Source organism: Onychostoma macrolepis, chromosome 03, assembly GCF_012432095.1.
Source record: "Onychostoma macrolepis isolate SWU-2019 chromosome 03, ASM1243209v1, whole genome shotgun sequence".
Classification (NCBI taxonomy): Eukaryota; Metazoa; Chordata; class Actinopteri; order Cypriniformes; family Cyprinidae; genus Onychostoma; species Onychostoma macrolepis.
In genome coordinates this window covers 9,783,853-9,797,232 of record NC_081157.1, presented here as the reverse complement: position 1 = coordinate 9,797,232, position 13,380 = coordinate 9,783,853, and positions in this window count along the sequence as shown.

Sequence of the window (13,380 nt, the reverse complement as noted above, 5' to 3'; positions counted from 1 at the left end):
TTTTGGAAAACACTACTATGTCATAAAATTGCGTCTGGTGACATAATTGCGTTCATTTTACATCTGCTGTCAATTATTCAGATAGAAAACATTCTTACATGACATTTTTGCCATTGCATAAAAAATACACATCGACATTTCTTTTCCATTAAGTTTATTTATCCTTACCGTGCCCTACACAGCTCATTATTTGTTCTACAAATGCTTACCAGTTTATTCGCGAGACAAGAAAGAGTGCGTTGGCGCAGATCTGCCATTAACAAGCATAATAACAAGAGCGGTGCTGAAGTTTTTCCACAATGCTGTATGTATGCGATTCACTGAACGAGCCGTATGACATTAATTCTGCACTGGATATTAAAATCCAAAATATAGTGAAAACAACACAGTAAAATCTCCAGTGTTGAAATCCCAGTGTTACGGACTTTTAGAGTAAAGAGTTAAAGTTGTGGTGTTGAATTGTAAAGGATTAACACTAGCTAGTGTAAACAGCACCCTCTGGCTGGTGTCAATACGGAGAATTACCCTTATTAACACCGTTGAGTGTTATTAGTGACATCCGGGACATTTTCTCGTGTGCGAGCCTGATCCGTCTGAAATATTTTTCACAGACGCCATTTTCTTTGCTCGCGATGCGGAGCATATTAGGACGGAAAACAGCGAAATAAAGTGTTTAATCCTACTCACAAAGTGTGCTATTATTTATAATTTAATGATGAATTTGGCATCTTCATCTCTGGATAACATTAAAAGAGCTTGGGAGGAAGACCTTGATAGACCACTCTCCGAAGACACATGGAACTGTGTTCTTAAACAGGTCCACTCATCTTCAATATGTGCTCGGCATTCGCTTATACAGTTCAAAGTAGTACACAGAGCCAGTGTTAATTTCGTCGACTAAGACGAAGACGAAAAATATTCGTCAACGAACCTTTTTTCTGTGACTAAGACGAGACGTTGACGTGCTAAAATTAATGTCTGATGATAAAAACTATGACGAAATTTATGCCGCGTCTTCATTAACAAGGCGAGACGGGACTAAAATGTTATTTGAGGACTACCGGACATTCAAAATACATCCTATATGCTAAATTAACTGTCTTGTCTTTCAAAATGTGCGTCTCTGTCATTGGATTACAATCAGATGAGGGGCGTATCTAGTCTCAGACAGTATGGCAGCCGCAGTGGACGGATAGGCTATCAAAGCGCAAACTAACGATCTGAAACAATAGCCTCAGCACCCGAAGGGTTAGGGATAGGGTGACCAGGCGTCCCGTTTTCCCAGGAGTCACAATTCGTTGTCGATTAATTTAAAGTTAGTGACGGCGGGATAGGCGGAGTCGCTGATAAGCGCTCTCTCTCTCGCGCAAGCTCCACTTCTTCAGTTCTCATACAGCGCGATCAGTTCTCAGCGCTCAAATACACACACAGCAGTCCTGTGTCTATCGTGTAGAGTCAGAGTATCTCACATAAATACAGTCAGTTATGGCTTAAGTGAGCGTAAACAGGTGGATGAAAACTGAATGTGTGTCAGCATTACATGCATGCCTTCCGTCTTAAAGGGACAGCATTCCTAATTATCCGTGTCATAAATGTTAACCAACAAAAGATGTTAAATAAATGTATACTTAAGTAAAGCTACTGTATCTGAAAAATGAATTTAATTTGTATCTCTACCAAAAAATGAAAATGTATTCCAGTTTTTCCAAATTCAATCCTTGATTCAAATTTCTCAGAAGCTTAATTGATTTGGTCTAAAGAGAGAAGAATTGATGCCTATTTTTGTTTGAATACTACATATGAAATAGTTACCAAAATAAATGTTGTTAACTGCACTTTGACTAAAAGTAAAGACTAAAAGTTGACAAAAATACAATGACTTTTCGTCGACTAAAACTATGAAATACTCAAATGACTAAAATGTGACTAAGACTATTAAGCATTTTCGTCTCAAGACTAAGACTAAGACTAAATCAGAAATGCCTGCCAAAATTAACACTGGTTCTGGCTCTAATCTGTGCGGAAGGACCGCAGAGAGGGTGAGAAATACGGATCGCCAGTAATGCTCTAATTTGGGACATGTCATGACATCTATTACACACAGGATTAGTACCAGGAAACATTTGAGCTAGTTTAACTTTGGATATATGAGCTCTGTGCAGTGTTAATTTTGGCAGGCATTTCTGATTTAGTCTTAGTCTTAGTCTTGAGATGAAAATGCTTAATAGTCTTAGTCACATTTTAGTCATTTGAGTATTTCATAGTTTTAGTCGATTTAAAAGTCATTGTATTTTTGTCAACTTTAGTCTTTACTTTTAGTCAAAGTGCAGTTAACAACATTTATTTTGGTAACTATTTCATATGTAGTATTCAAACAAAATAGGCATCAATTCTTCTCTTTAGACCAAATCAATTAAGCTTCTGAGAAATTTGAATCAAGGATTGAATTTGGAAAACTGGAATACATTTTCATTTTTTGGTAGAGATACAAATTAAATTCATTTTTCAGATACAGTAGCTTTACTTAAGTATACATTTATTTAACATCTTTTGTTGGTTAACATTTATGACACGGATAATTAGGAATGCTGTCCCTTTAAGACGGAAGGCATGCATGTAATACTGACACACATTCAGTTTTCATCCACCTGTTTACGCTCACTTAAGCCATAACTGACTGTATTTATGTGAGATACTCTGACTCTACACGATAGACACAGGACTGCTGTGTGTGTATTTGAGCGCTGAGAACTGATCGCGCGCTGTATGAGAACTGAAGAAGTGGAGCTTGCGCGAGAGAGAGAGAGCGCTTCTATCAGCGCGACTCCGCCTATCCCGCCGTCACTAACTTTAAATTAATCGACAAGGAATTGTGACTCCTGGGAAAAACGGGACGTCTGGTCACCCTATCCCTAACCCTTCGGGTGCAGAGGCTATTGTTTCAGATCGTTAGTTTGCGTTTTGATAGCCTATCCGTCCACTGCGGCTGCCATACTGAGACTAGATACGCCCCTCATCTAATTGTAATCCAATGACAGAGACGCACATTTTGAAAGACAAGACAGTTAATTTAGCATATAGGATGTATTTTGAATGTCTGGTAGTCCTCAAATAACATTTTAGTCCCGTCTCGTCTTGTTAATGAAGACGCGGCATAAATTTCGTCGTAGTTTTTATCATCAGACATTAATTTTAGCACGTCAACGTCTCGTCTTAGTCACAGAAAAAAGGTTCGTTGACGAATATTTTTCGTCTTCGTCTTCGTCGACGAAATTAAAACTGGCCAGAACCTCTGGTGGCATTATTTGGAGTCGCTCCAGAGGAGATATGGTTGTCAGCATCAATGTGTAAGGTCCTTGCTTTCTCTTCCCTGATCGCACGTAGAGCAATATTATTAAAGTGGAAAGACGCCTTGCCACCCACTCACACTCAATGGATCAAAGATATGATGTCTTGTCTCAGCCTTGAAAAAATTAGGTATTCGCTAAGAGGGTCGGAAAAACTATTTTTTAAGCTGTGGTGCTCTTTTATTGACTATGTTGATAAATCTGGTTAATCAATGCCTCTACTATGAACCTTTTTTTTTTTATTTTTTTTTTTTATTATTATTTTTTATTATTATTATTCCTTATGTAAGTATGTATTTGATGTATTTGGTTGGAGGTTAATGTATGTGAGCATGTTTGTATGTATATTCTGTTGGATTTAACGGACAGTATGGACGCTGATCTAAGGGGTGGGGGACTGTGAATGTGATTTATGTTGTTAAAAAACAATAAAAACAAACTTTGAACCAAAAATAATTTACTTTGTTATGCAGACGCAAAACGTGAAACTGCAGTTTTATTCGCAGCTCTAGGCTATTTATAGCATTTACATAAATATTTGTAAGATATAATCAGCATATTTTCTTAACCTGTTTTGTATCTTAATTATTTAATCCATGAATTAAAACAAGTTTTTATAACGACATAATCTTGATCAACATCAACTAATGATAAATTTGTAGCGGCATCGGTCCTATCATTTTTAAACTCAAATAGCTTCAGTTTTAAGTCATAACTGCATCTGTCTCAGGTGTAGACTGGTGAATTATGTTAATAAACCTATAAATGTGTTCTAGTAGGTCTACTGGCCCATATTCAGATGTTTGTGCGGAGTGTGGAATGCATGACGGGGCGGCCGCGAGATCACTTACATTTTTTTTTTCTCCTAATAATGAAACATCAGTTCGAAACTCATAATAGGCCCAACTCATATTAATAAATAATTAAAATTACTACTTTTTCCCGACACATTCATAATCATTTGGCGACTTCCTGTGCTTTGTGGCAAACTTTATGCGTGTGCTTGAGCGCGGAATTAAGGCTCACTGTGGATTATAAGCTTTGGATAAACATGCGATTAGGCCTAGTTGACTTAAATGAACGACGACTAGTTAAATTGTTGGGGGCAGCTCTATTAAATAGCCACCCGTCTCCGCTCTTAGATCTGTCAAGTCCGTAACGGAGAGATCACATTGACTAGGCTTCATTGATTTTCCCTCTGAAACACACACACACACACACACACACACACACACACACACACACACACACAAAAGGTATGAATAGACAACCTTTCTACATCCGGCAGATATTGCTGCTTATGGCTTGTGCATTGTAAATCGCCTATATGTTATCTCCCCAAAAACTCGTATATAAATAAATAATATAAAACACGTTTATAGACTGATTCTTTTTTGAAGTCTAGACTCTATTTTCGGGAATTTAGAAAAATATAAATGGTTCAACACAGGTCTAATGAATAGGCTATTTATATGAGAATTTATGTTTTGACTGCGAATGTCACGTCAATAACGCTGGAATTGCTTTAATGTGATGCTGGTCTTTGAAATACAGGTACTTGCTTTTTTTGTCCAAAGTTGTGATGCTAGTTTTTGAAACACTGTTTTTTTTTTTGTTTTTGTTTGTTTGTTTTGCAATTTCAAAACTGTTTTTGTGAACGTTCATAAAATATTGCTTCACATTTTCATTCATTTACTGTTTATTTTTTTTGTTATTTATGTATTATAAAGAATCTAGTTAGGTGTGTTGATCTGGCCCTCTTAACTGCCCAAGTTTCTCTTGGACCCTTAGGGAAATTAATTGCCCACCCCTGGTCTACATGCAAGCAGGCTTTCTAATAAAATAAGGTGGTTGAGTGTTCATTAAAAAATAAATAAATATATATAAAAGTGCTGCTTTATCCGACAATAACGTGCAGGGTGTCATAGAACTACATTTAAATAAATTAAATGTATAGATTTAAGTTATTTATTTATGTAATGTTCTAATTTTATATGATTATTTATGTAAATTCTGCGTGACTGTGACGTGTTTTAATGCGTGCGTGCTGAACGTTCGAGCTGCGTTCAAACACTGGAGCTGAGGGAGTCGCCATGGAAACGGAGCGGCAACACAACGACTGACAAGCAGGAAGCTCCGTTTCTCGCTGCTGTTTTTACTGTTTTCAGTAAGTTTACTTCCTAAAATCTCACAAATATTAAATACAGCTATTCCTGACGCCTCTCTTGCTTGTATTTGACTCGTTTCTGGTGAAATTAGTTCATAGAAATGGTTTAGTGTCTTCGAACAAGTCCGTTAGCATCTTAGCCGTTTTCAGAGGACGTAACGTTAACGTTAGGCTAACTCCATAGACAGCTCTTATTGAATGTTTGGGATTTTATTTACATCTTTATGTGTAGATGAGAGGTTTTGACAGTTCTGTAAAAGTTTTGCTGGTAATGTTTCAGTGGGTGATTGGAAATAGGCTCATTTATTTAACCTAAACATATAGCCTACACTGTACTGTTAATCGGTGACATCACTTACATCAGCGGGACAATTAACTGAATCTAGTTCAAACGTATTTTTATCTCTCATGGTAAACAAATATTGATAAAAAAAACTGTTCTGTGATTTCAGAATAAAAACAAAAACACAGCAAGATGGGAGGCTCCAAGATTTCACAATTTCTGAAGGGAGCTGCAGACGGAGAAGTAAGGAACACAAGTGAACAGGTGAAGCTTCTTAACATTTTAAGAGGGCTTTGACATCCACAAGTAAGAAGTATGAGCAATATTAAATAAGTAAACCCAGAAGCAAATTATGTTATGTTAAAAGAATGTTTTCTGTATATTCTTCTTTCTCTTCTACATTTCACCTGCTCTAGCTTGGTTCCTTGTAATAAACCTGGCTGGCATTGTATACTAAATATTGTTGGCTCTGTGACAAATTGCTTCTTATGTTCCTACATTCTTCCATGTTGATGGCCTGCACCCCAGACTCAGAGCGGACCTCCTGTCGGACAACATCTCCCAGGCACAATGAACAATATGGTTGGTAAGTTAAAAGTACTATAGGCCATACTTATTCATTTTTATCCAATATATAATGTGGTACCTGCTTAACTTCTCTGACCCCCATGGGGTCCTTGGCCTGAAAAAACTTTAAAGACCTCTGGATTATCAATCATAACATTCAAGTTCTGGGTAAAATTCAAGACATTTGATTACATTTGGTTGTATACACTTCTGCCAGTAATGTGTGAATTTCTGTTGGCCCCTCTGTTGGTCACCATATAGTGTGCCACCTCAATGTTTTCCCCTCCTTTGTCTGACCTGACTCGAGACGGCAACCCATAGAGACTAACTGCTTCTCTAAAGCTTGTCATCACCGTTGAGGCACGGTTGTTGGTAGCAGCATTTAGATATACGATGAGATGACTAAAGCCATCGATGCCCCCATGCACAACGATTCGCCATCTGTAACATATTCATACCATTTACATTAGTTATCAAGGGGGAAAAAAAAGGAATTCATACTATCAGTTTATTACTCCACAACTTCAAATTTCCATTGTATTTTATTCAACCAGGAAGGTTCATTTAGAGATGTTCATCTCCAGTCATGGACTAGTAAGATGCAACTGACTTTCTGAAGTAAAAACAGGTAGCAGTTTAAGTAGGAGGCAGAAGTGCTGTTTAAAGCTGTCAATAAATGGGTTCTAATGAAACATATTTAGAAATTCACTCATTTCATTTCTGAAACACCAGAATCAAATAAATAGACAGACAGACAGAATGATAGATAGACAAGCAGATAGATAGATAGACAGACAGACAGATAGATAGATAGATCCCCCCACCCCGCATAATATAAGCATTTGGTGGGGGGAAAAAAAAGAAAGAAAAAAAATTTACATTACCTTATCAGTTTATGGTTGCTGTCAATGTGCCATAAACTGTTTGCAGCTGGTACGGAGTATCGTCTGCACCTTGTTGTCTGCAGCAGGACAGAGCGCACTGCAACGCCATCTGGATCAACACGCCGCATCGATTTCTGCACACGATGGACTTTGAATAAAGCAGAAACTACAGATTATAATGCATTTTCAGAGGACATTCTTTTTTTTAAATATCACTGAGGTTGCATTCAGTATGTCTCATTGTACATTATACAATTTACATACTCTGAATCTGAATGCCTTGAGCATTAAGATGTCCCATCATCATTTTGTACCCAGTGTTCGGGTGTTGTCGTAAGATGCCTGTCACAATGGCATCTAACTCCTCATTGTCCATGGTTGTGCGCAGGTCTGACAGCCTGAAATATAAAAAAAAAAACATTGTCAGTATGATCATGATTTAACAAGAGAAGGTTATTGCAGTGATTAGTCTGTGTGCGTTATATGCCAGAAACAATAATTAATGTAAGATGACACCAATAGAGATAAAGCATAAAATAGTGAGAAATCCCAAGATATGGCTATATTACAGCAGGCAGGCCTTTATTACAACCCTTACATGGCAAACATAGAAAATACATATATTATAATTAATCATGTTATGGAGAAAGTGCTTTGTCTTGTGATGTTTCCAGGAAATGCATTGTAATGTCCATCTGGACACAAAACCTTATATATATATATATATATTCCTGGTGCATCATGCCTTTGGTATGCACAACTACTTGAAAGTGACATGTGACGGCATGGCATGTGGTAGCCCATACTCAGAATTTGTCCATTGCGTTTAACTCATCCAAGGATGGATGCACACACATGCACGCACACACACACACACACACACACACACACACACACATGGGGTTGGGTGCCTTGCTCAAGGGCACCTCAGTCATTTCCTGCCGCACACCGGTACTGGAATCGAACCAGCAAGCTTTGCGTTAACAGTCGGACTCACTAACCATTAGGCCACGACTGCACAAAATGTACTTGCAAAATGAGATAAATCCCTTTTGACTCATTGATAAACTTATATGTGAACACAGAAACTACATTTGTAATATCAAGTACCGTAAAGAGCCTCAACCTACCTTAAACCATTTTGTGCCATTCTATAACGAATTGTCCTCTCGCAAACTCCAAATAGCTCTGCAATTTCACGTGCTCTTAAGCCTGATAATAAATAAGACTCAATTGCACTTGCGGGAATAGGGAGTAAAGGACGTCAGTTACATTTCTGTTGACACCTGTATGTCTTAAAATGAGAGTAATCTGTTCCAGCTTTTCGAGGACGAAAGGATCTACAGCCACATCAAATGTAGCTGCTAACTGACCTAAAGAGTGTATAGATGAATCTACTCTGAAGAGAATATAATCAGCAGATAGCATACTACTAATTTCAACAGTGTCAGCTAGTCTTCGCAAGTCTCTGGCAACTGTTAGCATGATGATTTCAACCATCTCTCTAAAACACAATGCTGAATCGACGCTTGTCAGTTGCCTTTACGTTAACAGGCACTGCGCAGGCAAACAATCGCACGCAGAACTTTTATAACGATCAACCAATGGTGGCATAAAGACCGCCTTCTCCGATGCTTGATAGACACCCCCTCATTAGCAGCTGAGCTGAGGAAGAATAAATACTGAACTACATTCAAAAATTAATAAACATTTGAAAGGGGAGAAAAAAATAACTTTCAGTTTAGCATTTCTTTATTTTATTTCCCACAACATTGGTATAATTTATTTAATTATTTATTTTCTCGCACATTTAATTATTTATATATTTATTTATACAGGAATATGTGGATTTATATATTTATTTATGTATTATTTTGTGGATTTATTTATTTATTTATTTGCGTATTTATTTATTTATTGTTTTGCAGGTTTGGTCCTCCATATATTTTAACAGTGTAAAGTTTGTTTATTTGTTTGTTTATTTTTAATCAGGATTTTTTTTTAAAGGAAATTCTTAATTTTACTCAGCAAGGATGCATTAAATTAATAAAAAAAATGAGTGTAAAGTTTTCTGTTTCAACTAATGCTGTTCTTTTGAAATTTCTATTCATCTAAGAATCCTGAAAAAAAAAACACACAAAAATATTGTGCAGCACAACTATTTTCAAGATTGATAATAATCAGAAATGTTTCTTGAGCAGCAAATCAGCATATTAGAATGATTTCTGAAGGATCATGTGACTCTGGAGTAATGATGCTGAAAATTCAGCTTTGATCACAGGAATAAATTACATTTTACAATATATTCACACAGAGAACAGATATTTTAAATTGTAATACTACTGTTTTTTTTTTATCTGAATTTTTTAATAAATTCAGGCTTGGTGAGCATAACAGACTTCTTTTCAAAAACAAAGTATTTTACTGAATTTTGAACATTAGTGCATGTTTGAGGTTAACTTACCAACCATATTGTTCATTGTGCCTGGGAGATGTTGTCCGACAGGAGGTCCGCTCTGAGTCTGGGGTGCAGGCCATCAACAGAGCCAACAATATTTAGTATACAATGCCAGCCAGATTTGTTACAAGGAACCAAGCTAGAGCAGGTGAAATGTAGAAGAGAAAGAAGAATATACAGAAAACATTCTTTTAACATAACATAATTTGCTTCTAGGTTTACTTATTTAATATTGCTCATACTTCTTACTTGTGGATGTCAAAGCCCTCTTAAAATGTTAAGAAGCTTCACCTGTTCACTTGTGTTCCTTACTTCTCCGTCTGCAGCTCCCTTCAGAAATTGTGAAATCTTGGAGCCTCCCATCTTGCCGTGCTTTTGTTTTTCTTCTGAAATCACAGAACAGTTTTTTAATCAATATTTCTTTACCATGAGAGATCAAAATACGTTTGAACTAGATTCAGTTAATTGTCCCGCTGATGTAAGTGACGTCACCGATTAACGGTACAGTGTAGGCTATATGTTTAGGTTAAATAAATGAGCCTATTTCCAATCACCCACTGAAAAATTACCAGCTAAACTTTTACAGAACTGTCAAAACCTCTCATCTACACATAAAGATGTAAATAAAATCCCAAACATTCAAAAAGAGCTCAGTCTACGGAGTTAGCCTAATGTTAACGTTACGTCCTCTGAAAACGGCTAAGATGCTAACGGACTTGTTCGAAGACACTAAACCATTTCTATGAACTAATTTCACCAGAAACGAGTCAAATACAAGCAAGAGAGGTGTCAGGAATAGCTGTATTTAATATTTGTGAGATTTTAGGGACTAAACTTACTGAAAACAGTAAAAACAGCAGCGAGAAACGGAGCTTCCTGCTTGTCAGTCGTTGTGTTGCTGCTCCGTTTCCATGGCAACTCCCTCCGCTCCTGTGTTTGAACGCGGCTCGAACGTTCAGCACGCACGCATTAAAACACGTCACAGTCACGCAGAATTTACATAAATAATCATATAAAATTAGAACATTACATAAATAAATAACTTAAATCTATACATTTAATTTATTTAAATGTAGTTTATGACACCCTGCACGTTATTGTCGGATAAAGCAGCACTTTTATATATATTTATTTTTTAATGAACACTCAACCACCTTATTTTATTAGAAAGCCTGCTTGCATGTAGACCAGGGGTGGGCAATTAATTTCCCTAAGGGTCCAAGAGAAACTTGGGCAGTTAAGAGGGCCAGATTAATACACCTAACTATTCTTTATAATAAATAAATAAATAAAAAATAAAAAAAAAACAGTAAATGAATGAAAATGTGAAGCACAATATTTTATGAACGTTTTGAAATTGTGCTTTTTTTTTTTTTTTGGCAGTGTTTCAAAAACTTGCATCACAACTTTGGACAAAAAAAGCAAGTACCTGTATTTCAAAGACCAGCATCACATTAGAGCAATTCCAGCGTTATTGACGTGACATTCGCAGTCAAAACATAAATTATCATATAAATAGGCTATTCATTAGACCTGTGTTGAACCATCTCTTTATTTTTTTAAATTTCCGAAAATAGAGTCTAGACTTCAAAAAAGAATCAGTCTATAAACGTTTTTTATTTTATTTATATAAGAGTTTTTGGGGAGATAACACAGGCTATTTTGTACGATTTACAATGCACACGCAATAAGCAGCAATATCTTCCAGATGTAGAAATGTAGTCTATTCATACTTTTTTTGTGTGTGTGTGTGTGTGTGTTTCAGAGGGAAAATCAATGAAGCCTAGTCAATGTCATCTCTCCGTTACGGACTTGACAGATCTAAGAGCGGAGATTTAATAGAGCTGCCCCCAACATTTTAACTAGTCGTTCATTTAAGCCAACTAGGCCTAATCGCATGTTTATCCAAAGTTTATAATCCACAGTGAGCCTTAATATATTCCGCGCTCAAGCACATGCATAAAGTTTGCCACAAAGCACAGGAAAAAGTCGCCAAATGATTATGAATGTGTCGGGAAAAAGTAGTAATTTGAAATATTTATTAATATGAGTTGTGCCTATTATGAGTTTGGAACTGATGTTGTTTCATTATTAGGGAAAAAAAAAATGCAAGTGATCTCGCGGCCGCCCCGTCCTGCACTCCACACTCCGCACAAACATCTGAATATGGGCCAGTAGACCTACTAGAACACATTTATAAGTTTATTAACATAATTCACCAGTCTACACCCGAGACAAATTCAGTTATAACTTAAAACTGAAGCTATTTGAGTTTAAAAATGATAATGGACCGATGCCGCTACAAATTTATCATTAGTTGTTGTTGATCAAGATTATGTCGTTATAAAAACTTGTTTTAATTCATGGATTAAATAATTAAGATACAAAACAGGTTAAGAAAATATGCTGATTATATCTTACAAATATTTATGTAAATACTATAAATAGCCTAGAGCTGCGAATAAAACTGCAGTTTCACGTTTTGCGTCTGCATAACAAAGTAAATTATTTTTAACGTGCAATTAAATAAAACCAAACAAGAGGTGTAATGAAGAAAAATAAGGAAAAAGAAATTCATTTTTATAACTTATAGGGTATAGCTTATGCCAGCGGTGTAAAAAATGACTGCAGAAAAAAATAACAAAACATTCGACAAAGCTCCAGTTAAAATGTTTTGTCATTTTTAAAACTTTCATTTTCGCTAATAGCTATTTAGAGACAGACGGAATAATGAATAAAAATCAATGTTTGTTACCCGGGTACAGTTACAGGACTGTTCCTCTCTGTGAGAGTGCAGGCGCAGATCTCCGATTCGTCTGACCAATTTTCAGCCTGTATCAGACGTTATGATGCGTCGGCTGTGTCGGTTGATAAGCCAACGTGGTTTCGACGTTGAATCGATGTTTCATTTTCGACGTAATAACATTCTGATGTACCGACCAAATAATGAACGTTGATTCAACATCGAAATTTGATTGACGATCGATACTGACCGTTACAACCAAAAATCGACGTTGATTCTATGTCAGTTTGCTATCTGGGTTACTTTCGGATATTCCCTTTTAGAAAAGTCCTCGTCTGTTCCGCATCGCGAGTGAAAGGAAATGCCATTGATAAATGTTTAGGCGCACACAACACATTGAAATAATTATAAAACGATATGATATTACAAAACACACTTTGTGAGTAGGATTAAACACTTTATTTCGCTGTTTTCCGTCCTAATATGCTCCGCATCGCGAGCAAAGAAAATGGCGTCTGTGAAAAATATTTCAGACGGATCAGGCTCGCACACGAGAAAATGTCCCGGATGTCACTAATAACACTCAACGGTGTTAATAAGGGTAATTCTCCGTATTGACACCAGCCAGAGGGTGCTGTTTACACTAGCTAGTGTTAATCCTTTACAATTCAACACCACAACTTTAACTCTTTACTCTAAAAGTCCGTAACACTGGGATTTCAACACTGGAGATTTTACTGTGTTGTTTTCACTATATTTTGGATTTTAATATCCAGTGCAGAATTAATGTCCAGGCAGATCTGCGCCGACGCGCTCTTTCTTGTCTCGCGAATAAACTGGTAAGCATTTGTAGAACAAATAATGAGCAGTGTAGGGCACGGTAAGGATAAATAAACTTAATGGAAAAGAAATGTCGATGTGTATTTTTTAT